The sequence below is a fragment of the Phalacrocorax aristotelis genome, chromosome 4 (assembly GCF_949628215.1).
Source record: "Phalacrocorax aristotelis chromosome 4, bGulAri2.1, whole genome shotgun sequence".
NCBI classification, from domain to species: domain Eukaryota; kingdom Metazoa; phylum Chordata; class Aves; order Suliformes; family Phalacrocoracidae; genus Phalacrocorax; species Phalacrocorax aristotelis.
The window spans coordinates 33,168,147-33,193,279 of NC_134279.1; the positions used below are offsets into that span (position 1 = coordinate 33,168,147).

Here is a 25,133-nt window from a genome sequence, read left to right on the forward strand (position 1 = left end):
AACTGTAATGAAATCTCCTATATACCCAGACTGGTTATCAGAGTATAATACATTTCAGCATATACTCAGCTGCTAAATCAGTGTGTTTGAGGATCAGCTAATCGTCTCAAAAAAACGTGGCACATTCTGTTCAATATTCGTTCATGAAGTCCAGATCAGAGAACATATTTGAAACTGCAGCCAGTCCTTAATAACCAGATATTAAGAAGCAGATTTTTATTTTCCCCTAGCTGGCTGTATCTGGCTTATGTACTCTGCCGCCTTCCCTCACATCACTAATTGACTGCAATTTTTTTTTTTTATAAAAAGTATGCTGAATCAAGGAACAAGACACATTTTACTCATTTTTAAATTCAATTTTTATTCCGTGTTTCCTTGTGTGTACTCTTTCAGTAGTAAACAAAGAGATTAAAGCGGTTCAGCTCTGACTAGCTCTTGGAACGGCCTCAGTATGGCAGTTCTACACACCTTCTCCAAAAAGCTTACTGGATTCTCTCTATCAATGTATCCATCTGTACTGACATGGAGATTAAGAGTTCCTAATCTATTTCTAAATTCTCTAAGTCACACAAAGCTGCTCCTATTACTTTACCCTAATAATGTTTTTGGCAATAGAGTCAGGCACAGCACTTTGGCACCCCATGGTGCTGCGCCAACCCTCATGTAACACCTCTGCGTTGCAAGCATCTCATTGCTATAGATTAAGTGATGCAACATTCACTATAAAAGTTGAGATCACTGAACCTTTAAAACCATTATCTATCTTTTTACAAAGATGACTGGACTATAAGAAAACCTTTTTATCCCTTTAATGCCACTAGCTTTTGGGCTGTTCTAAAGTGAGTAGAGGAGGGAAGCAGCCACCACAGGTCCCTACAGCAATCAACTTGCAGAGCAAAGCACAATAACCTTTAGCTTAGCATGCATAACTACTAATGCTGTTATGGGTTATTAAATTATCTGGCCCTGTTAGAATCCAACTCCCATACTTAACACTCTGACCTCCACCAGGCAGTCTGCAGTGACTTTTCCTGATAGAAAACACGCCACAATTTAAATTGCAAAAATTGCTTGGGTATACAGTGGTTACGTTCAACACTTCCATGAAGAATGTTCCAATGCAGATGAAAAACACCTATCTCAGCATTATACTGATAGAACAGCCTGTGTTTCTAGCCATTTGGATGTTACTTCTCACTCATCTTTCTATATTGGTTCGATTTTGATTATTTAACATGGATTTCAACATCCAAACATCTTTCAGTTCAATGGCTTCTAGTCTTCTTCTATTCTTCAACTAATTGGATAATCATCTATTTGGATATAAACATAGAATAACCCTACTGTCCTTGGCAGAGTTACTGCAGGCTCATACTAGCCTAAATTAGAGATGAAAATTTTACCCATTACCAGTCTTCCCACTACCTGAAGCATTCCAAGCGACCCCGATTGACCAGTGATCAACACCATGCCTACTTAGATACTGGAAAGCATAACTTTATTTCCACATGCAGTAGTCCAGGAATGAGGTTTTTTTGAGATCACGAAGACTCTACTACTCTGGAATATATTTTGCAGGCTGCACAAATGCCTTAACCTCCAAAAAGCTGCTAGGGCTGCCGTTCACAACACTACTTTGATAATTTTCTAAAAAATTGTACAAACAAATCAGACCTGATATTCAGATGATTAAATATCTTGGGCTTGTAATTAAGAGATCTCAGCATCGTATCAATTTTTTTAAAAAAATTCCTGTTAGCTAATATGGAAATTCAGCTTTCTTAATAAGCAGCAATCAGGACCTCACATTTTCAGAAGACTTCAGACTTCCTGCACCAATGACAGGATTTAACATTCCTGCAAGATTTAAGCTGCCAAGGAAAGAAGGAGAATCTGATGTTTCCAAGGTAAGTTTCTCAGTATGAGTAGATAGAAAACAAAGCAGAGTTGTTTCACTGTATCAAGAAAAGACTAAAAGTATAGGCCTCTCTGTGATACTGAATTGCTAGTATTCATATAAACAATGCATTAACGTAGCAACCTAAATATCAGCCTCAGAACTTCACCACTGCTCACTTCAGATAAGCGTTCAGATAACACATTAGCCAAGTGGCACCAGACACAGTACAATGAGACACTAGAACAAGAGTGGAACTGCTCCCTACTGCAGTGATGAACTGGGTGTTTAATTACACCCATTCAGACCCATCTTCTAAAAAAAGCTGTATTAGCTGTTTCAGTCTTATTTCCCTGAAAAATTCCTAAACATTAGTGTATACTATCATAGAGCAAGCTGCGCACACAAAAATGGAGAGGACTTGAAAAGAAGTGGAGAGCATAATTAAGCAAAGGCGTGTACTAAAATTAAAATCTAAAAGACAAAGTGGGCTTTTACTTACAACTAGGTGTGCACAGGTTACACTAGCTTTCCAGGTAGTTATAATTTTTACTACAACTAGGTGCTTCTGACAGTGGATAGTCATCCATTCTCAGCTGCCTTTTCAAGTAAGAGCACAAATAGTTCAACGTTGAAGATGATTTACGCTGATTACGCCGTTAGAGTCTAGTTGTCTTTTTTTTTAATTTTAAAAATCCCTCTGCCATTTAAGGGCAATCCATGTTGCACGTAATGATCAAAATCTGTAATTCAGTGGGATTTTAGCACATTCATAGATGCGTTACAGTGATTTATGTTCCCAGCTCTCACTTCTTGAGGGGTACCAACGGCTGCAGATACCTGGCCTATTACCAGTTGCAAAGGCTACTGAAACGAATCAAGAAACTGTGCTCAATTTTATGGAGAAGACAATGCTGCTGACTACAGTATTTAATGTCAACATCCTATCCAACTATTTTGTTAAATCTCACCTTTCGAGATTTGCTAAAGCCCTGAAAGTGCACGGAATAAAAGCAATGCCTATGGAGGAGTCACATCTGCAACTCCTCCTGGAGCCCTTGCCACTCTTTATTGTGCAAGGCAGGACACTGGGTTAAATAGGCCACAGACTGATCTATTTCAGCCATATCTGCACTCTTACTTTGCCAAATGCCTAACCTTAACCAAGATGTCAGTGAAAGACAGCAAAGAGAGGCAATAACATACTGATCTGATTCTTCTTAGCTAACAAAGATGATAAAAAAAATAATTATAACCTCAACTAAGTCCGTCTGACTTCACAGGAAGTAAGCATTTATCATAATCATCAGCTAATCAAGTTTCTGTTTCCAGAAGGTCAAAAAAACCTTAAATAAAAAGCAATTTTTATGTTTAAATGCTGATACCATTTCCTGAAACTGTAGCAGTCTGCTCTACAAACACCTAATACCAGGTTTAAAAAAAAAAAAGTCTGACACATTTGAACATGAATAACCTTTCCTGATTTCATCTGCCTTTTTCCTCCCTTCTTAACAACTTCTTCCCTTTCCTATTCAATTTTTCAACTCCAAGCCCCTGTGGGATCACTAGAAATGACATCCTGCTCTCCTTGGACAGGATGGGGCATGACACACCAAGAAAAGCTCACTGAAACTTGGCAAGCTGCAGTCCGGGCAGCTACAGCAGGAGCCCAGAGGGCTGTGGGAGCCCAGGGCACACGTTATAGTCGTACCTCAAAGGCAGAGAAGCACAACACTAAAGCTATGCCTGTAACTGGCAGCTGGAGGTGAGGAAAATCTGTAACAGCAGCAGTCCTGGTTTTGATGTACCAGTGAAAGAGAGCACTGGAAAGAAGCATTTCAGTATTCCTGAAGCACTCAGAAGGAACATAATTTAATGAGCTCAGTAACAAAACTGGGATTTAAACAGAGATTTGCGCCAGTACCTCTGCCGGCAAAAATCAACACAGGTCCACTAACTTGCACAGAGGTGACTGGTGTGGTTCGAGGCAGTAATTTTTGCTGCTGGTACTCAGTTAGTTTACTTGGTCACTGCTAATGAAATTAAATAACAACGGTAGCAATCGTTTTTCTACACAAATTCCCAGGTGTATGCACTGTCTTACAGTGAACCCAATTCAACATGTATGGATATTGGCTTTTCCTTTCCTCTGACTTAAGCATGAAACATGAAATATATTGCACCTCTTAAGTCCTGTAATATTGTTCTTTTTCTTAATATAGAAAGCAGAAATGCTTTGAATTATGAAAATCTTATTCATTCACTTAAGGAGAAGCTATTTGCCAGGAGACCAACGTACTATTTCCAATTCCGTCTTCTCTGAGCTTTAATTTTATACACACGTGCAAAACAGGGAAATGCCAACTTTGTTAGGCTCCGAGATCACTATATGGAAGGCACCACACAAATGCTAATCAATCCTAGTCTGAGGCATACTAAGAGAATATAGCTGTATTAGCTGTTTTCCAGTGAAAACCTCAGTGGGCCTAAAAGTATACAGGAGGCAAGACTTCACAGCGTATTTTTCAGAGGAAAGATTCGTTAAGAAATATGCAGGGTAGACTCGTCAAGATAAGAGCTATCAAGAGGGAAGGACAATGAAAGGCGGCTGGCACCTCTGACAATAGCCTTTACAACAGCAAATCATGAGGTGTGTATCAAGACACACTCTGCTCTCCTGGCCCAGTTGCCCCTGCTGCTCCCATCCACATTCTGAACTGTGCAGCTTTTTCAACCTCAGAAAACAATTAATTAATATTTGTAAAGTGCTTTTGGAAAGGTCAAGCACTGTGTAAGCACTAAGTGTTATTGCTATGGTAAGGGGATAGAAAAGCTTTTCAAGTAGTTGAAAAATGTATGCCAGTAGTTTTAATAAAGCATTATATATTCTTATAGCAGTAGAGATATTTGTTCTTAAGTTTTAATCCACCTTACTTTTACTTATATTGGTTCACAGGGAAAAATAATTCTTTTTAAAAATGAAAGAAATTTAAACCAATTTTTAAGATCATCACTACTGCAGAAATCTGGAGATAAAAACAACATTTAGTCAAACAGGTCACACAACAATTTTCACCAGGCAGTAGCAAACAGCTTTATCATAGAAATCATGTATGCAAGAGGATGGAAGCTTATGTAAATATGTACTTTTACACAGCACAGATGCACAAACACAGTGTACGTTATGTTTGCTCAGAAAATAAGACAAGCAAAGCAACATTCACTGTCAGACTGTCCATCTGATACTGGTGCTGCTGCCTTTTCTCTGAAAGCCTCTCCTGGTCCCCAGCTGAACAGGTTCATTCCAAAGAGCTACAGCTGTCCAGCTGTCATGCGGCAAAAGGAGCATCATTCAAGGTCAGCAGTCCTATTGTCATCCTCTAACACACTGTCAAGCTCCTGGCACATAACTTGCACACGTACACATTAAATAATCACTCTTTCCTTGACACCAGATTTCTCCATTCCCTCCTCAAGCCCTTACTGCTGTCCCTCTCTACCTATAAAACTCATTGTCCACACTCTTCCATGAGAGCATGTTTCCATTTCTGATGCAGGCACAACCAATGCCCTGAGGATCCCTCTTATCTTTTGCTATAACCGAAAGTGGAACATGGTATTGAAGGGGTTCATCCAAACCAGTCTAGGAATTTGTCTACCACAGCTGACTGGGCAGAAACAAGGACAGTTCTTAGAACAGGGCACCCCCATGCAACTCCTTCTGTCACCAAAATGCTTACAATCAGCCTCTCAATGAGCAACCAGAGCTCCAATGTAGTCTGTTACTGTGATATGGCATCCCAGTAGTTTTCACTGATGCACAAAGGACAGCCTTTGAACACGCCCTTTATGTGCAATATCCTAGATATCTAAGGTTCAGCTTCACCACAGATGCTCTATTTTGTGGTTTCACTTTTATCATATTTCATTAGCATAGATTAAGTATTAAATAATTTTTTAAATAAAAAATAAACGGGGGAGGGGCTTTATGCCTCAAAGTCATTAAAATATTGAGCTTCCCACTATGTCATTAGCTGTGTATGTCTGCTGAGTCTTTAATCATGTTTTGAAGAACAAGAAATCACAGACATGGAAACCACATGAAAAAAATGGCCTCAATCCAAAAGGAAATAATGTATCATCCCAAACTATATAAGTCAGTAGTAGTTTAATTATAGTTTGCCTAATTATACCTTATGACACCACTCTATAATATTGTAGTATAAAATCATACACACGAAACCTATATTGAAGAAGCATTATGCCTGTGCTATACACAAGAAAGTCATAAGTTCATAGTCAGCCAAGAAACATGCCATATGTGCCCCATACATTTCACCCCATAAAATGCTACCACAACAGTCTTCTGAAGAATCCAGCTGCAGCAAAGTGGTAGACAACATACGGTATGCCTCAACTAGCTATAAACTTTTTTGTTTGTTTTCCTCTTGAAATTTCGATGTGTTTTAATATAACTCTTGGCATAAAGATTTCTTTGGAGAATTACCTTTTCCAAGAAAGAAAGAAACAAAATATCATACACTGAAGTCCTAAAAATACAGAGAATCGTGGTGGAAATAAATGAGAGAAACTTGGTTAAATTAAGGTTTTTGTACTGGACACCTCAGAGAAAAGACTGGTAAAGCCCCCCTTTACTTTCTGTGGATTCAAGTTTACGGGTAAGGTATTTAGATATCCACTAGAGTCCAAAAAAATGTCAATATGGAAACACGTTCATAACAGCTTCAAGCCATGTACTGACTGCGTGAAGTGTCTTATAAAACCCCAGGTCAGCATCAAATACTTATAGAAATACTGACACAATACATTAAGACACAGGGAAGTATAAATATTCCCCCTTTAATCTCTAGATGATGATGGACTACATTAAACAGATGCCACCCATCTTTCATTTCAGTTAGCTGAAAGAACCAATTAGATGCACGTTTTCATAATGAAAATGTGAATTCAATGTGAAGCTTTGTCTAACAACAGGCTTGTACAGCAAAGCCTAAGCAGAGTTAAGCCATGGTCTCTGAGGGCTCCTCCTGGCACAGACTACTAATATAGGATAGGGAATGACTGGAACTGCACGCGTCCACAGATGTGAGAGGCAAAAGGCCAGCAGATAACAATGAAAGCAGCTGCAGTCGTAGCTGGGGGTAAGAAACATAAGTTTCTGTTTAGCAAAATCCATAATGACTCAACTTCTCAGTTAGGAAAATGCCTGATCTTTTCCACTCAGTATTCTCAAGAAAGCAAGATTTCATGTGTACTCTTACACTACAGAATTGCAAGCTTTTAAAAAAAGCTCACTCACACTAGCAGGAGAAGCCTACTATGAGAGCTATGAACACTGGCTAGCCATGTGGACCATCCAGAGGACAGCCTGTAGGCCATCCTGGGCACAGGGGACACTTCCATCTGGCCCGTCACCTGGAGGAGACACAGAACAGCTGCTCAAGCAGTGATTGCAGACCTAGCAGCTGAACACCTCCTCTTGAACACAGCCTGGCATACAACAGAGATGCCACTTCTGCAGTGGCCTGGGGGATGACATTTGCTGCCAAAGACAGAGGGAAGCACTTCTCAGATCCTCTTTTTACTCCAAAAACTTGAGCCATTCTATCCCTTCGGCTATATCAAAATAAGATCCTCCAAACAGATTTTAAGCCAAAATTAATTCAATATATAGGCTTACAGAAGAGTCTTCTATAAGAAAATGAACTGTATCCATATTTATCTTTTAAGTCCCATGGAAACCAATTAAATTAATTAACCTCAACTTTCGTATTAAGTCTGTTCTAAAGTGCAAGAACATAAAGCAGAGATCATTTTCCTACTCTAAGCTGTAAAAAAAAAAAAGAAAAAATTAACGGACAGCATAATCAGCATGAGCAGTGAAAATTCTTCCATATTAAAAATATTTTAGTGTTAAAAAGGAGATACCTGGACTATGGACTCTTTGACAACAACCACTTTTTTAATGCATCCATCATGGACTCTTAAAATAAAATTTACCATTTGATAGTGTGCATCCCAGGAATAATTAATATTTTCCGGTTTTAGGGACGGAGTAACCAAGATGAGCATTGCTCCACACCTCCTATATAACAGTTTACACAAATGAGTTCCTTCATATTCCAATTCCAGATTTCATAGAAGCTGTTCTTGTAATTCGAACTACTAACCTATAACTAAGCACCACCCTATTTCAGGGAGCTTCCTCTTACCTGCACCTGCATTTCCATATTTCTGTTTATCAAGTTCTTTTTTTTTTACCTGTTAACTCAGACTTTTTTTTAATCCCACAGGGTAAAACATTTTGATTCTTGAATAGGCTTCCCTCATTTTCTTTAAACCCTCCACAAGCTGATGTCATATTTTTCAATATAAGACTCCAAACTGACTCATACCAACAAGCAGTCTCACTAACAAAATATACAGCAGGAAAAGCACCTCCTTTAGCTCTGCTCAGTACTCCCCCATGCAGAGACATATTGTAGCTTCATCCCCTGTATGAAATGGGGATTGGTAACCCACTACTTCAGTAAGTCACTGTTTTTCTAATGTTGCTTAAGAGCGACCTAAGTCTTTGCTTCCTATTCATGCAATGTTTCATTTAGCTTATTAAAATGAACCCTGTACAAGTGAGTTCATCTATTATGCAGCACAGACCACCCTTTGAAATTTAATTCCTCTTATTATGTATACACTAACAACCTTTTTGTTCATCTAGAATCTGAAAGTTTAAGAACTGATTTTTTTTAAAAGAAATTATGCTAGTCGTGGCCACAGTGCTATTCACACCATTACCTGTTAAGGGGTCAAACTGTGACACACACATGCTATGTAAGAAAGTAGGGGAAGATCAGATTTAAAACACAAATACCTCAGAGACAGGATTTTTTTCTTCCTATTAATACAGTTGGGAGGCTAAAATACAATTAGCTATGAGAAATCTAATGTTAATCTGAAGTCATATTACAGAATCTGAAATTAATTCAGCTGCCAAGAAATTGTTGCCATCATTTTATACATAGAAGACAAGATCTCCCTTGTTTGGCCACACGGGACAGTAGATTATCCAAGTTCAAAAAAAACAAAACACCAAAAAAAAGATCAGCAGCATTCCCTTAGCTCACAGAATAAGACTGTCAGCTCATGCAATTTGCATTATCTTGGGCACTGTGGATATAAGAATTGAAAGTCTTTGAGAGAGCTAGTGAATTTCCACAACTGTAAACACTTTTAATTTGAAGACACTTTGCAGAACTTCGATCTGTCACAGCCCTTCCTAAGATGCAGCCAGCCCGCACACCTGCCTCAGGCACAGGAAAAAATCTTATGTCCAGGAAGAACACAAGATACTGCCCCCCAAAAAATATTCTTCCTGTGTCCTACCATTTTCATGTCAGATTTTCTGCATACTTGGCAACACTCATTGGATTTCACTTCCATAAACTTGCCTTGCATTCCCTTGAAAACAGACTTCTAACCTTCACCACACACTTTGGCACGAAGCTTCAAGTTTACATACTCATTGCACAAAGAGCATGTCAGAAAACATTAATTTTTTTAGAACTGGCTACACCTAATTTCATTTGTCACAGCCAGTGACAGTAAACACAGGCAATATATTTTAAGCATAACAATCAAACTTACCAATATTATTTTTTGCTGTATTTTTCACGTCACTGCTGATCTAGAGAATGTATACCTCAGGGACCCAAAAATCCTTTAAGCCAAAAAATATTTAAAACTTGATAATTACATTTTCTGAGAGCACTCATTCCTTCCATCAAATTGTGTGCATAATTCAAATTAAGTACAGCCTCCTCTCTTAAATGCACAATGTTATTTTAAGGGACTTGCACCGTGAAATTTAAAACCTTTTACGTATCTGTGAGTTACTGTACCCAAGCAGTGACACCACCAATTTCGTGTCTTGAACTAATACTTCATTTCAGTACAGCCTAAGGGGGGCGGGGGGAGGACGGAAGGAAATAACAGCCTACCTGAAACCTCTATCATGAACGAGAAAAAACAGAAAGAAAAATCCAAAGAAGTGAGAGCTGCTGAAATGGTGTTTTAAATACACTTTAAATATTTTAAATATTTAAAATCTCTTAATAAATTATTCATTGAATATTTAAAAATACAGGGAAAAGTTCTCATATTTTGTATCTGTAGATTATTTTCTTGATCTCCATCACTCGCCTGGTCTGTGCTTTCTAGGGAAGCCTGCTGAAACCACAGTAACAGCCTGAATTACTTATGGATTTAGGGAGAGATTAACCCAGCTTTTCAGTAATGATAGTATTTTCTAAAAGCCCATAGAGGTCACAACTAGATTTAATGACACATTGTTTATCACATTCAGGACATTGACAAAATGTGATTTAGATGAATGAGGTACTTCAGCATGGAAAACATTGTGAATTGTGTGCCTTCCTCAGCTCTTCAAAAGATGACGGCCTGTTCCTCCGCAGCAATCACAAGTAATCATATTCCTTTCAACTACACTAACTCATACACACCATAAAGTAGGCCAGCAGCTTGCCAGAAAGCTATTATCTTGCTAGAAGTAGATGCAGTCCCCCTCCTTCTGCGATTTCAAATCCAGCAAGATCTCCCCAACAGATAGAAATGGTGAAGTGTCAGATGGGGATAAAGGACAAGGACAATCCAGACAGCTAGCTAGAGAGTACAGCCATTTACATGGCAGTGATTTGGAGACGCAGTCAGCTAACAAGGCATGCAGGGTAAAACCAGCCCGTGAGCACTAAGATCCCTGGGATGAATGAGCTGGAAAGCACACAGTTCCTCTTGCTGGAATATACCTAGAAGATCTGTTCCTTGTGAAAACTTCACTGCACAAGCTGTTATTTCAGGTACAGTATGAAAAGAAGGTCCCAAATCCAAAGCTGCTAGGCTGAGCAACCAAAGCAAAGGATCTGAGAATCCGCATTGTTCTGGTGAAACGGAAGACCTACACGCCGCTCCATTTGAACAGACAGAGCCCAAAGAAGAGACAGAAGGTAAAAACAGCATAAAAAGCTACAATACACAGAGAACCTGTCAAGCTGCTCACTATACATCCTTACAGTGAACGAAGAGGGTAAGCACCAGGACAGATGGCAGAAACTTTTAAAGCCTACTGGTGGCTTTTTTTTTTTTCCCCCTTTTGTAATCAGATGTAGCTGTAGAGATTAGCACAACATAGTAAACAGTTCGAGGATTACACTGAAATCCATCTCTATGTGTATCTACACCTAGAGAAATAAACAATACAAAATATACTCTGTTTCATCTCCAACCAGGATATGATTTCAATTTCCATCAAATCTGACCTCTCCAGTAAATGCCACTCAGTAGGAAAACCCTCAGGGCATTAAATGGACAAAGCGAGGCACACAAACACTACATTCTAGCACAGCACACGTCTCCATGGGTCTTCAGTTGATTTTGAAAACTAGATTCCTGACAAAATGTTACACCCTTTATAAAAATCCTCCCAGAATGATATAAAGGCTATGACCTAGCACTCATTACAGGAAAAACACCTGTTCATTTTTCAGGCATTGATTAAATAATGGCAAAAATCTAGTTATCAGAGGAAAAAACCTCATGGCAATGTATCTCCTGAGATGATTTCACCTATCCATATCACAGTGACTGGCGTCCTTCCCTTCACACCATGAAGGTATGCAGAATATTACTTCATTCAGTTCTATTGACTTCACTAGGAGGATACTTTGAGGAAGGATTGTAGGACAGGGAATAAAGAGAATCACATTTTGTTCATAATAGCTTTTGACTTGGGAATCCACAAGACATCCAAGCAGCATATTCTGGTTAATTTACTTTGATATGTGAAGATTAACTCCAGGGAAATAAAAATAATACATTCAAGGATTCTTTCCACCACCCCCGTAATTGTTTCTATTGTCACAGATTCATTAAATCCTTCTGGTAAACCCTTAAGTATTATAGGTCTGCAGTATTCAACATAATGAAGTAGCCCATAAAACAACTTTCCTGAATGACAGTCATTCATAACCGATAAATTACAAAAGGTCTTTCTAATACACATATACAGTAACCAGAGCACAACCGAAGTGCAACCAGCACTGACTGTAGCGCAACTAACACAAACGAAGGCAAAACCATCACAGCGCCAAAGCAAGGATTCCAGCTTAAAAAGGGTGTTTTGCCCTTGAGTCACTTTGTTGTACCCAGCATACCAGTTTATCTCAGCTGAAATTTTCATTCCAACAAACAGACACATTTTCTGCACACAAGCACAACAAATGGTTTTACAGGAACACAGCAATGCACACCTGTTTGGCAGAGCAAACCAAGCTCATTTTGTATATAAACATGCTTTTGAATAATGACTATAGTGCCCTGCCCAAACTGTTTTCCAAAATAAATAACCACATGAGGAGGGTTTTGCTTTTCTTGCTGCGCCAAACGCTCACACCGTATTTTTCACTGTCACTCTCTTCAATATTTATTCTGTGTGTTCTCCACCATAACTTGTGATCAGCTACAGTTCAGAAACATAATATGCTTTCTAAATCTCAGCAAAAAGACTGAAGTACTGAAACTTACTGTTCCATGTCTGTTAAGCTTCTCTTGACGCAAAGACTCCCTTGCTTTGTTTCTAAGCTCATTTTCTACTAGAGCAATAAACCACTTGAAACTCTTTGGTAGCATTGCACACTATCTGAATACAAATATTTTGATTCAGTGTTCACTACTAATTGGTAAGTGTTTTGCTATTGCACAGAAAAACAGATGCCTCTGCCTGAAGTTTCTTCCTATTTCTCTAACACACCTCCTTAAACCAGAGGTACCAGAGATGTTGAATGGCAACAGATCATAGTTTACTAGTTTCCCCATCTTCAGCTGGGTATCTGTAACCGGGATCTTCCTTTCAGTTACTTACGCTACAGCCAGCCCAATACACAGTTCACTATGTCAGCAAGGCTTCTGCTCTTCCAAGCACTTAGGTGCATTAGTTCAAAACAAAACCAATTGATCTGCACCTTCCTGACCAGCAGGGTTTGTTTGGGCTCTCCCCATCCTTTTTCTGACAACATGCAACAAAAAAAGTCAAGTCTGGCCTTCTTTGCTTGTGCTCATAGGTTTGCTGGGTATCAGTGAAAACAGACTAATTTAAAAACACAATACCTGTTACCTTTTCAGTCAAACGCTGAGTTTAACAAAAGCTCCATACCTGCAATATGCTTCCTTGAGGACTTCAAGTAGCTAAGTATTAAAAACAAAGGCAAATCTTCAGGTAGTGTAAATGGATACAGCATACAGACTTGAACAAATCAATTCTCATCAGGCAGGCATCAATCCACCACCCTGATCGAGTGCTCCACCCTAAGCTTTTAGAAAAGGTGATATATAAATAACCCACAGGGAGGAAGGAAGACCATTACAAAAAATAAAAAGAAAAAAACCCAAGAACTTAAGAAAACCACTCAGGCTTTTTCTCACATATCATTATGAGTGCCAGATCTAACAAGGCCCAGTTACCTACAGATTTGCATGCTGTGGTTAGTTCATTTTAATGTCTAAAAGCTTCCAGCAGCCAGGACAAATACAAGACTCCTCTCCTTAGCTGACTCCTTGATATTGATCACAGAAGGAGCTCACCAGGCAGCTTTTTTCTCAGCCAGAGAACTTATATGAGCCTCTCTCTCTCTCTCCTCCCACCCCCCACTTCTCAAAACTTATTAAAACTTTAATTAAGTTTTAAGACCTTACATTCTTTTGCCAAGCACTGCTGAAAGAAATCAACAAGTTCAAAAAACTCTGGTGCAGACTAATATACAAACAGTACACCAGACCAGTAGGAGAGCAAGTATTCTTTCCATAGAAAATGAGCATAAGCTCTTTTCACCATATTGCATCTTCAGCTATCCTGTGAGCAATGCAACTTACCAAAGGTTTGCAAGATTCATGTTCAACTTCCAGGACACAAAACCAGTTTCAAGAGGAACAGAGAAGAACCAACAGTATACCAAGGGAGAGGTGCTAAAGGCACTATAGTTCAAAAGCTATTGCATTGCCTGCCTCCTCCATCCTTCTTTCACTCAGCCGTTGGCAGTCACTACTCAGCCTAACAAATACAAGGACAAACAGGAGCTACAAGCAATAGCTGTGCTTGGCTCCATTGAAGGAAGCAGTACTATAGCACTAGCTGAGGATCTAGACCCATAAGCTTTTTACAAATGTGCACTTAATTCCTTCATTATTTATTACTAAAAAAATCTCCATAGATTTCATATAGTTACTGTTTTTACTATCTAAATTAGACGAACAGCGGTTTCTGAAAAACTGCAACAAAAACCTGGGCAACAAAAGGAATTCAAACACCCATATATATAATTTCTTTTAAAAAAAAAAACAAACCTGGGTGAGTGGACCATCTTCATCATCCTTTCAAGCCTTCCTCAAATCCTTGACTTGAAACAGTTGTTCAGTTCCTCAGAGTTCCTCACCAATAGCTCTCATGCCTCTCTCAAGCTGTTCTGCGTCATGTCAAGTCTTGTTTTATTTTAACTATACAAACTCTTTATGACAAGGACTTAGTCTATATTTAGAAAATGTTGTCTAAAGATATAGTGCTATGTAAGTGTTTTACAGTTTCTCTGGTGTTCAACTTCGGCATTTTGGAAGTTACATGCACTGTCCTGGCAATTGCAAACTATAAGGAAAAAAGAATCATTAATGTGAGCAGAAAACTGCTTCCCTTATATATACTTTTTTTCCCCCTTGACTATTTTCAAAGCATATAGAATCACAATAAAATAGCTACATTGTAAATCTAATCAAACTCAAATGAAAGCATGAGAAAACAGACAGAAACTCCAGAATTCTCGCACCCTTTTCCAATAGTTAACTTCTTGCTTACTTTCTTCAATGAATCCTAAGGCCCTCTTAAACTAAGGCTACAAGTAATATTGCTACAAGTAATATTGCTAATATACAGCTTTCAGAAACTCTTGCCCACAACATATTAAACTCCTTAAAACCAGGATAAGTAGCATTTTTTTGTTTTGTTATTGTCTCCCCCTTCCCCAGTTATGAAGTATTTAGAGATTTTAGAATAGGTTTTAAAAGCTGTGAACTTATGCTTGGATTTTATTGTACTAGAGCAAGTAAATGAAAGAAATCCTTTTTTCCGAACTATTCGCTATTCTACATCTAGAACAGAGCGCAGGTTTCAACTGAAAGCACCACATCTTACCTTCTGACTTTCACAAAGAGTAATTTTATTATATATGTATAAAAATATGTGCACATGCAGTATTTACCCCAGAAGACTGAAGTTTTAGCTAACCCATCCTGTGAGTTGCTTAGAGGGATATGTAATATTCCCTAGAGACTGTAGGGTTCATTTAAGTCTTAACGCCCTCACCTTCTCCATCTGCTAACACTCTTAATTTGAAACTATGATAGGTATAAACGATATACATCTCCTGACAAAGAAGATTTAAAAGCATAACCAAGTTATTAGGCCTTCAGCTATGCCACATAAGGTGGCTGTTTGCATGCTTTTCGCTCATGCCAAACTGTACATGAAAAAAGTTCAAACTGATTTTTCTGCACATTAAAAATACAACTGTACATTACCCCCTCATTAGTGGCCACAAGCAAGTATTAAAGACTGGTGTGAAATTTGCTGAGACCCCGCCAGACAGACAGCCACCAAAAACATATTTGACCAAGATCAGGAAGTTAAGATGAGGGATTAGAGAGGATGGAGATTACCTTGTGGCTAATGTGACTAATCCCTGAATTACTTCTAACATCCCTTTTGTCATAGAGTAGAACAAAACTACGAAGCTGGGAGAACGTAAGAGCTGATTTTTCTTCCATTCCCCACCACCTCTCCTCTATGTCTTTTTCTTCTCCATCTCAGCAGATGCCCCAGAGTTTGCTAGCTATAAAATAAAGATTAACAGATAAAAAGAAGCCATTTGTGGTGTCAACTCTTAACAGCTGAGAAACTAATTTCCTTGTGTTCCTTTTACTTCCTCATGTACTCCATATACATGCTTTCCGCAACTCGCTTCACAATTTTATTTTGAAACACAGTTTTCCCAAATCGTATAGTCTTCCTTCTACTTTCCCATTATTCATCAGCTTCTGAAATTTAAAACCCAGGCAATCCTTTTAACATCCCTGGTCTTTTTAACCTCGGCTCCAGCTGGACTTCATAAAAACTCTAAACACCTTGTCTCTCACCTAATGTTGTGCCCTTGCATATTACCATTAGTATAAAATAGGTGCCTATAGGTACAGAACAGTTTATTTTCAAATACACTGGACTTATTCACATCAATTGTATTTGCAGGGTCTTGACCATTCTAAAATTCCTACTCTTCCTGACTCTCAACTCACTGTAAGAAAAATTTTGATAACCTAATTTTTAGGGGCACTAAGAAATTAATGATTTAACAAAAAACCACCAAAACAGTACATGTTTGGTAACTTTCAAAAAATCAGTCCTTGACAAAAATAAATGCTGTACAAAACAAAGTAGCAGACACTGAAAAATTATTTAAGGGTATAATCAAGGCCTTGTTAAAATCAGTAGCAGTGTTGCCACTGGCTTACAGGGCCAACATTTCTCACGGAGCTTACAACTGCTGCATTAAAAAAACGGGTTCAAAGCACTAATAAATTAGGGTGCTTGAGTCTTCTACCCACAGTATAATCAGCGCAATAACAATGCCTACAAAACACTAGAGAAGTCACACAAAGCAAAACCACATTGCTTTGCTACTCCCAGTGAGGACAGAGCCTGCCATCACTCTTGCACACCACGTTTCTTATAGCACGTCTACTTTTACACTGGGAAACAGCAAAACCAAAAGAGAATAGGAGACACCCACATTGCTCTCCCACCCCAGGATCCTTGGCAGCTCATTAACCTCTAACTGAAAGAGCATAGGTGGAGCAATTAGAATGCCCTCATAGACTGCCTCTGGACGGCGTACAGGTGTGCCTTCGCATACAACATGTTTTTTTTTAAATAGCCAAGCAGTCACACAACAAATTATTATACCACAACATTTGCACTTCTACATGCATATCGAAACTCACATTTGTGTTACATGGTATCAATTTGTAAATGCCATTTCCCACAGTTGCTGTGTATCCCAACAAGACTTGCTTTAAGTATCAAGAAATATTAAAGATGTAATATGTATTGATATTTATTATCTACAGCTACTTTGTCATTTTAAGCACAACTGAAACCTTGCACTCACAACTGAAGCCTGATCCACTCTCAAGCTATTTGAGAGGTCTGTAAATCTGGAAGAATGTACATCAACTTGCAGCACCACTTTAAATAAATATGGAGAAAGCTACATCACTTTCCCTATTGCCATTTTCTGCCAGTTACCTCCCTTCAGCAATATCAAGAGGAAAAAAAAAACACCATTAATGTATCATTGGAAGAATCTGATTACCAAGGCAGTTTATTAACATTTCTGAATTCTGCAAAAAGAAATTAGCTTCTTAACACTTTCATCCTTTCAATATATAGATTAAGTTCTTATGTAAAGCTTCTGTGTTAACAGCAGAATAACTATTATTTTTCTTGCACAAATAAGAGTAATACATATGGTGACAATTAATAAAGAAGATGAAAGGCAATCTTATTTTTGGCAGGACTGTTATTCTATTGCCATTGTACTTGTGCCACCACATGTTCAGTTGGTCATCAAGAACCCAGCCTGCATATTTTGAAGTTATAAAACCTGTTAAAACAGCCACCAAGGCTCCTATTTAAATCAGCGGCAGTTCTGCCGCTGGCTTGAATAGCCAAAACTTCTCTGAGACTTGACAGCAAAACTTCGGTGTTCTCATCTCTCCACACCAGTCACACAGTAAAAAATTAATACAAAACACTTCAGGAATAAAGGAATAAATATAAAAATATAAGTATAGATAAATATTTCTTATTATAAGGAATCAATAACTGAGCCAGGATAGTTCAGGCATACAACCCCCGGATTAGCACTACACTAAATACAGGTAGAAGACACTGTGGAATTTGGAAGTACTACCCAGTACACAGAATAAAATACAAAGCACAAAATGCCGGTGTATTCCAGTTACTGGCAGAGGGGGAAGAAGCTGTCATTTCCACCTTAGCACAGTACACCCCTCCTGCCACGTTTTGGCTGTACCAGGTCACTCCATCTTTCTCAGGGTCTGAGATTTTGCCACGTGGCTAACAATGACAGGTTAACATCATTAGAAGCTGACATTTCTACAGATGTCATTGCTTCACAGGCTCTGCTTCAAATGATGAGGTTTAGACTACACCACAAGCAGCACAGAGATGAGAAGCCTGTTGAATACTTCCATACTCTCATCCAAATCTAAACCTCACTGTACTATTAAAAAAAAAATAAAATCAGTAAGTCACTTGAGAGCTGCTATTTTCATGTTAAAACATCCGAAGAGATTGCATCAAGACGGCACATCAAAGGAGGAGCTGGAGAGGTGCCCAAAAACAAGAGAGAAAAAAAAAACAGAGAAAAAAGCAGCTGGATCTGGAAAGGCACTAGAACCAATCAATATATTTTCAGAAGCAATTATGTGGCACTACCAAAATGTATAGGCAAAGAGTATTTTTTAAAGCTTCCTACCAGTCTGCCACAACTGGTTCTTCATGCTGGAAGACAGCTGTGACCCTATAAAGCATTACTGACTGAGCTAGATCTCAAATTACTGATATGCTAGAGCATTATAAAAAATTAAGCAGTATTTCCTTAAATAATGTAAAAGTGTCATTACATTCTAGGAGTGCTGAGCTGCTTTCTCTCAAACTTAACAAAATAAGATCCTGGAACAGCTTTTTCTCATAGACTGAAAAAAAAAAATCCGTTAGTAATTAGTCTTTATAGCGAAAACACTGCATAACTTTACACCCAAATCTTGCAACTGGATCTAAAGGAAGTATCCACATCTATGCAAAAAAAAAACAACCCAAAAACACACAAAAAAAACCCCTATACTAGCACAGTTAAGTCATTAAGATAAAACTGTGGGACTCAGGATGCATAGTGCAGTTCGACTGTCTTTATCACAAATCAGCTGTGTGACTTCAACACAATCACTGCTTCAATTTCCCATCTATGAAGAAAACAATTACACATTCATACCTTAATATTCACAGGGGCTTTCACAGCAATTACCAGGGCAAAAAAAATAGTACCATCTATAGTCAACTTAGATTCGGGTACAAAAATATCATCCTTCAGATCTTATAATACACCTCAATAGTGTATTTGGTGTTTGTTTGTGGTTTTTTTAGGTTTTTTTATGCAGAATTACAAAATGCATGCAACAACAGACTGCAGCCCACATTTTTAAAGTTTCTTGCTTTTTCCATATCCAGGACTTTTCTGCTTCTACTTATTGCTTGCCTGTGGTTTTTCTTCCCTTATACTATCATTGTATCTTATTATAAAGCAACTATCCCGTACAGGACAGATCACATTCCAGGTAAAAGCAGGAGACTTTGTAAGAAACATTAACATTTTATTACCATAAAATGGGGAAACGATACTGCAGTCTTCAGGTACGGAGTGTGCGAAGTTACATTATCCAAGCAATACAGTCTGCCACATAGTGCAGTGAGAACAAGTAGAAAAGTAGTAAGCACAAGTAACCACATGTTTAACTAGCTAACAGTTACACAGGTTTAATAAAATTGCATGTAAAATATACGGCTGCATCTTCCATAATCTCAAAGTTATATTCCTGTGCTTCAGCAAGGGCCTATACACGAAGTGTTGCAAGTACAAATCACACAACACGTTTTAAGTGCTTACAAGTTCTGTATTTTACATGCCATCTCCCACTGCCAATGCATTCAATGGCTGAAGTCTAATAAAAAAGTCTATTTAATTTATCAAGGTAACCCAGTTTATTGCATTTATTTGGCAGTTTTCTGCAATGATAGTAATGAGACAAAAACCTGATGAAGATGCATAGTTATTCCTCAGGAAACAACCCAGCCCCTACTTGCCATGTGTAGGTTTCTTTTTGTTACCCCACCCCACCAAGAAGCCCCTCCAGTTGCAGCAAAACTACTCAAAAGGGGAAGACCTGATGCACTGATTCTTAAAACAAGCAGTAACTTCTGCAAGATAGAGGATATAGTTCAGTTCTTCCCCCTAACAAGTTGGTAGTTACTCCAAAAATAAAGCATGCACTGCTTACTAATTCGACTTCAAGCATCTATAAGGTTTCTTTTCTATTAATACTTTCACTGCCACACAAATGCTATTTCACCTCATGCTTTACTTTGATTAATCAACCTCAGAAAGGTAACTGCAGCTTTCACTTCTTCGCTTGCCTCAGAGGTCTGTAACACCTGGTGAATACACAGCCTCCTTATACTAGGGCACCTCCAGAAGTACAGTGAAAACAAACTCTGAAAGTGTCACACCCTCAGAATGTGCAGATTTCTATGTTTTTCAAAATCTACCATTAAGTTTATTTTGACAAAATACTTTTCCCAGCGAGTTGTATCCACACAGTTCCCAACATATAAAAGCCATACATCGACCATATGAAATTCTGGCCTTCCAAATACTCCAGATGTGCTAATCCAACAAAGCCATAGATAGTAACTTCCACGAACTTCCACGGAGGAGTGGGAATTTGTCCAGATGGAGCAACATCTCTGCATCTCTCTTGAAATTTACAAAACACTATCTAGCAAACAAAAACATCGCCAAATTTATTTTAAGTTGTTCAACGTCCAGCTATTAACTACAAAGGCTTATGTGAGGCCTTAGGCTCGAATCAAGAGGGAGAAATTCAGCCACACACAGCTTATGTAGCATGAGAGGTCAGGCTCTCACACAACCATGTACTTAGACCCAAGGATACAAGATGTTTTTTCAGCATCTTCTGTGACTAGCAGACTTAAATACCAAACTCTATCTCTTGTATCCCAGACATGGTTCATACCCTACACCTACTGTTCCAGGTCCTCCTTCCAGTACAGCTCCCCATGTCTATCCCCCTACTCAGGCCTGCACCAAGCTCTCCAAAAGACAGGCCTTGCTCAAGCAAATGTTCACCAGCTATTCCATGAAGTCCCACCAGGGGCTACAGCCAGGGCTACAGGGTGTCACCCTGTGGGCTGAGAGACAACTTTCCTACTGAACCAAACTGGTGCAGAGAGCTGCTGCACAGTGTCCCTCCAAGCCAAACCTGGGAAGTTCTTCAAACTACAGGGACCACTGCATGCCTGACTCCAGGGGGTACAGGAACCCCAGTTCACAGAACATATCCCTTGTTTGTGTGACACACTTTCAGCAGATCCTGGACAGCCATCTATTACCTTCTTCTGAGACAGCACTGCCTATGTAGGGGCTGTTGCTCTCCATTTGGGATGCTAGAGATTAATAATAACTTCAGGGTGAAAAGAGTCATCATCGTGTCCGTAAGAGGACTTTCTAAGGCTAGTCATTCCTCTAGGTTATTCCAGGTCTCCATCAGCCCCCCCATCCCATTTCCATTTCTAAAAAAAAAAAAAAAAAAAGCAGCTTGAAATATTTTTTACTATTTCTGCAATAATTCTCTGTCCTACAGCAGCCTCACAAACATGGCTAAGGCAAGCCACTGCAGAGATGATCACCAATACAAAAAAAAGAAGATTTTATGTACTGTTACTACTTCTAGCCAGATAAATACAAACATTGCTGTCCTTTATACAAATTGCACTTGTACTACAGAGACACACAATGAGGAGCTGTAAAGAGGACAAGAACCCTCCGGAATGATTAGGTACAATGTTTTTGCTATCTGAGCTTTTCCAGTTCATTAATATTTCGCTTTTATATATTCCTCAGCTGCTTTTACAACATGTTCCTTTCTCTGCTTCTTAAGTATGAGCAAAGAGAATTGTTTGAAGTAACTAGTAGACCTCGCCTCACATCCCCATCTCCATGTCCCCCCGAGAGTTTAACATTTCAAGTGCAATATATACTAGATAGAAAAACACATCTGGCATAGAAGAGGATAAGAGGAGATTCTGAGTCTCCCTTCTAGTTACATTCAACTGTAAAGGTGTGCAGTAAGAAAATAAAGCGTACCGCAGTTTCATTCTATGCCAAGCCACTTACTGTTGTCAGCCTCAAAGGCGAGATGCAGCATAAAGCTGGGGCAGCGGTTCCCTTTCCCTGCAGAAAAGCAGAACTACCCCGTCCCTTTGCAAGACAACTCACAATAACTTTCTTTTCCTTGCCAAAAGTGAAAGATTGCTTCTTCCAGCCAGAAGAAACAACACAAGAACTGTCTAGAGGGATTTTCACAAACCTCTTCTGTAACAAGCACTAACATCACCATCTGCTCCACCTTTAAAGCGCGCTATGCGTTTTTACAAAACGCGGGCAGCATCCTCCGGCTCCTGCCTCCGAACCCAAACCCACGGCCAAGGCCACAGCCAGCCACCAGTGCCCCGGCCCTACCCATGCACACTTCGGAAACCGCTTCTCCCTCTCATCCCCACAGGTCATTTGCCGATTGCTCAATAAGCAGTGAGGAGGCAAAAATAAAATTAAAAACAAATAATAATAAATAAAAAGAAGGAAAGAAGAAACGCCAAAACCAGACAAACAAGGGACCGGATCTTCCTCCCGTTCACCTGCAGCAGCGAGGCCGGCGCTGGCTCCCCGAGCGGCACCGGCCCCCCCGCGCTGTGCCCCGCCGCAGGCCGGGCCCGCCGGGCCCCCAGGCCCCCCCGCCAGCACCGCGGCCCCGCCGCTGCCCGGGGCCGGCCCCCGGTGACACCTGCGGGCGCCCAGCCCCTGCCCGCCCCGCCACAAAGACGCTACTGCCGGCGTCGTGTCCCCCGTCCCCCCCCGCCGGCAGCCCTCGCTAATCCCCGCCGCTACCGGAGCGCGGCTCCCGGGGATCAGCGCGGAGCTGCGGCACCGGCAGCCCCGATCCTCCGCCGCAGCCGCGCCGCGGGTCGGCGCAGGGCGGCCGGGAGCCGCCGCCCCGCCAGCGGGGAAAGGCGAGGGAAGGCGAGGCGGTGCCAGGCGCGGGGGGGGCCGCCTCGCCTCCCGCCCCTCAGGTGCTGAGGTGATGGGCGCGGGCGGCCCCCGCCGCCCCCCCGCCAACCGCCGCCCCGGGGCACCCCGCGGCCTGGGCCGCCCCCCCGCGCCGCGCCGGCGGGCTCAGCCCGGCGGTACCGCCCGGGGGAGACGCGTTACCTCGCCGGGCTCCTGCGGCGCCCGGGGCGCTCAGCCGTCCGCCGGCGGGGGCTGGGGACCCGCCTGGCCCCCCGCGGTAGCGCCGCCGCCCCGCTTCGCGCTGGGTGGGCGGGTGGGTTTCCTGCGTTCCCGCGGCGTGGGGTGAATAATCCCTCCGGAACGGCAGCGGCACCTCCGTGTGTCTGTCTGTCAGTCGGCCGGTCCGTCAGTCATGTTGCGGCCGGGCGTGTGCGTGTGTGTGTGCGCGGCGGGCGGATTGGCGGCGCGCGGGGCGGGCGGGGGCGGGCCGGGGCGGTGCTTCCGCGCGTGTGCCGGTGCGGGGCGCGTGTGCCCGCGGCGTGGCCTCTGTGTGCGTGTCCGTGTGGGACCACCGCATCCGTGCGTGGGGCGCGGGGCGCGTGTGTCTGCGTGCACGCCCGTCGCGGGGGTTGCCGCGCGTGTCCGTGGCCGCCCGTGCTCCCACGCCCCCCCCCGCCGCCTTGCCACCTGCCGGCGCTGCCCCACGCCGCGGCGGGACCGGTGAGGCGGGGGCCGGGGGGCCGCACCCCGCCGGGCTCGGCGCCAGCGGTCCGCCGACCTCCCCACGCGAGAGGCAAACACGCGAGGCGGGGGGAGAGCCCGACTCTCCCCGGATGGAATTCGGCTCCGCTCCCGTGTGTTTACACTCGCCGTCAGCTCGGTATTTATCCGTTTTCCCCCCTTTCCCGTAGGGCGGCGGAGCCCTCTGATTTCACTTCCTCATCCTCTTCCCAGATACATGTGTTGTAATGATTCTCCAGCCGCTCTATCGCCATCCCGGCGCGCCGCCCGTCCTCGGAAGGGAACAAGGCAACAGCGTTTAAGAAGTGGTCGCCACACCAAAGGCGGGTCTCGTCTCCACCAGCGTGCGAGCAGGAACGATTTCCCTGGAATACTGGGTCAGGGCTGAGGTCAGTTACACGGCATTTAAATCTGATGAATTAACTCCCTCATCAATTCAGAAAGAAAAGGTAAAACAGAGGAATAACCATGTTCTCTCCAACTAATACTTAAGGACTACGACTGAGTTTTCATACGGTGTTTTCTTGCCAATTTATATGGGATCCTTCCTGCATCACACGCCAAAGTGAACTATCTTGCCTCAGCAAGGACATCAGTTGAGTAAAATGAGTGACGATCTGCCAGTGACAGACTGCAGATATGTGCCCTGTCCCCTCTTATTATAAAAAATAACATGCATAAGTCAATGTACTGGAGAAACTCATTGACTTTGCAGACTTAAGTCTCCACGGGAGCAAAGTGTGTTCTTCATTCTGTAACGTCATTGCTCAAGAAATTTTTGCTATTAGGCTTACACAGAGAAATGCAGATCAGGATGGAGCCAACAGAGTTCTGAAGAATTTCCACATTTCCACAAAATACAACTTAACAGCAACAATGAGGTTCTGCGGAAATCCTGAATAAGGTTGCGTGATCACGCAGAAGCAGTCACAGAGCAAAGCTTGGGGTGTGCCGCACACGATAGCACCACAGTGATGCTACGTGGACAGAAACAGGTACTTAGTAGCCTGTCATCCACATTTAAAAGGCAAAAGAATCTCATGTGACACCGCCTCAAGAGTAGGTGTTCATTGAAAGTACCTAACTTCACAGTTTGGGAATTTCCAACAAGAGCGTGCAGTAACCAGATCGTTTTTACTCAAAGCCAGTTCACAACCCAGCGAAGCATTTAAGCACATACTCAACTCTACGCCCGTGAGCTGTCTCAGTGAAGACCGGGGTATTTGCCGTTACTAAAATGATGGGTCTGCTTAGCTGCTTTATTAAGCTCAGACAGCCTTGAAGCTAGAGGCAGAGGAATCCGTGTTTTGCTGAATAAGGGTTCTCCTAAGAGCCTTGCATGATTTTCAAACTCCATCTCTTGCCCTCCTCCTTCTTCCTTGTATTCAGCAGAAGATTCCCAGAGCCTCCTAATGGTT

At 41.4% G+C, this 25,133-nt stretch overlaps 1 protein-coding gene across 1 annotated transcript in view; it reads right to left on the minus strand.

Moving 5' to 3' along the window:
• CCSER1 (coiled-coil serine rich protein 1) overlaps positions 1-23,531 on the minus strand; it is a 735,398-nt gene extending 711,867 nt beyond the window's left edge. Inside the window, exon 1 of the mRNA XM_075090839.1 lies at positions 23,176-23,531. The gene's annotated coding sequence lies outside the window, so the exon portion shown is untranslated. The remainder of the gene's footprint in view (positions 1-23,175) is intronic.
• Between the last annotated feature and the right edge of the window lie 1,602 nt (positions 23,532-25,133).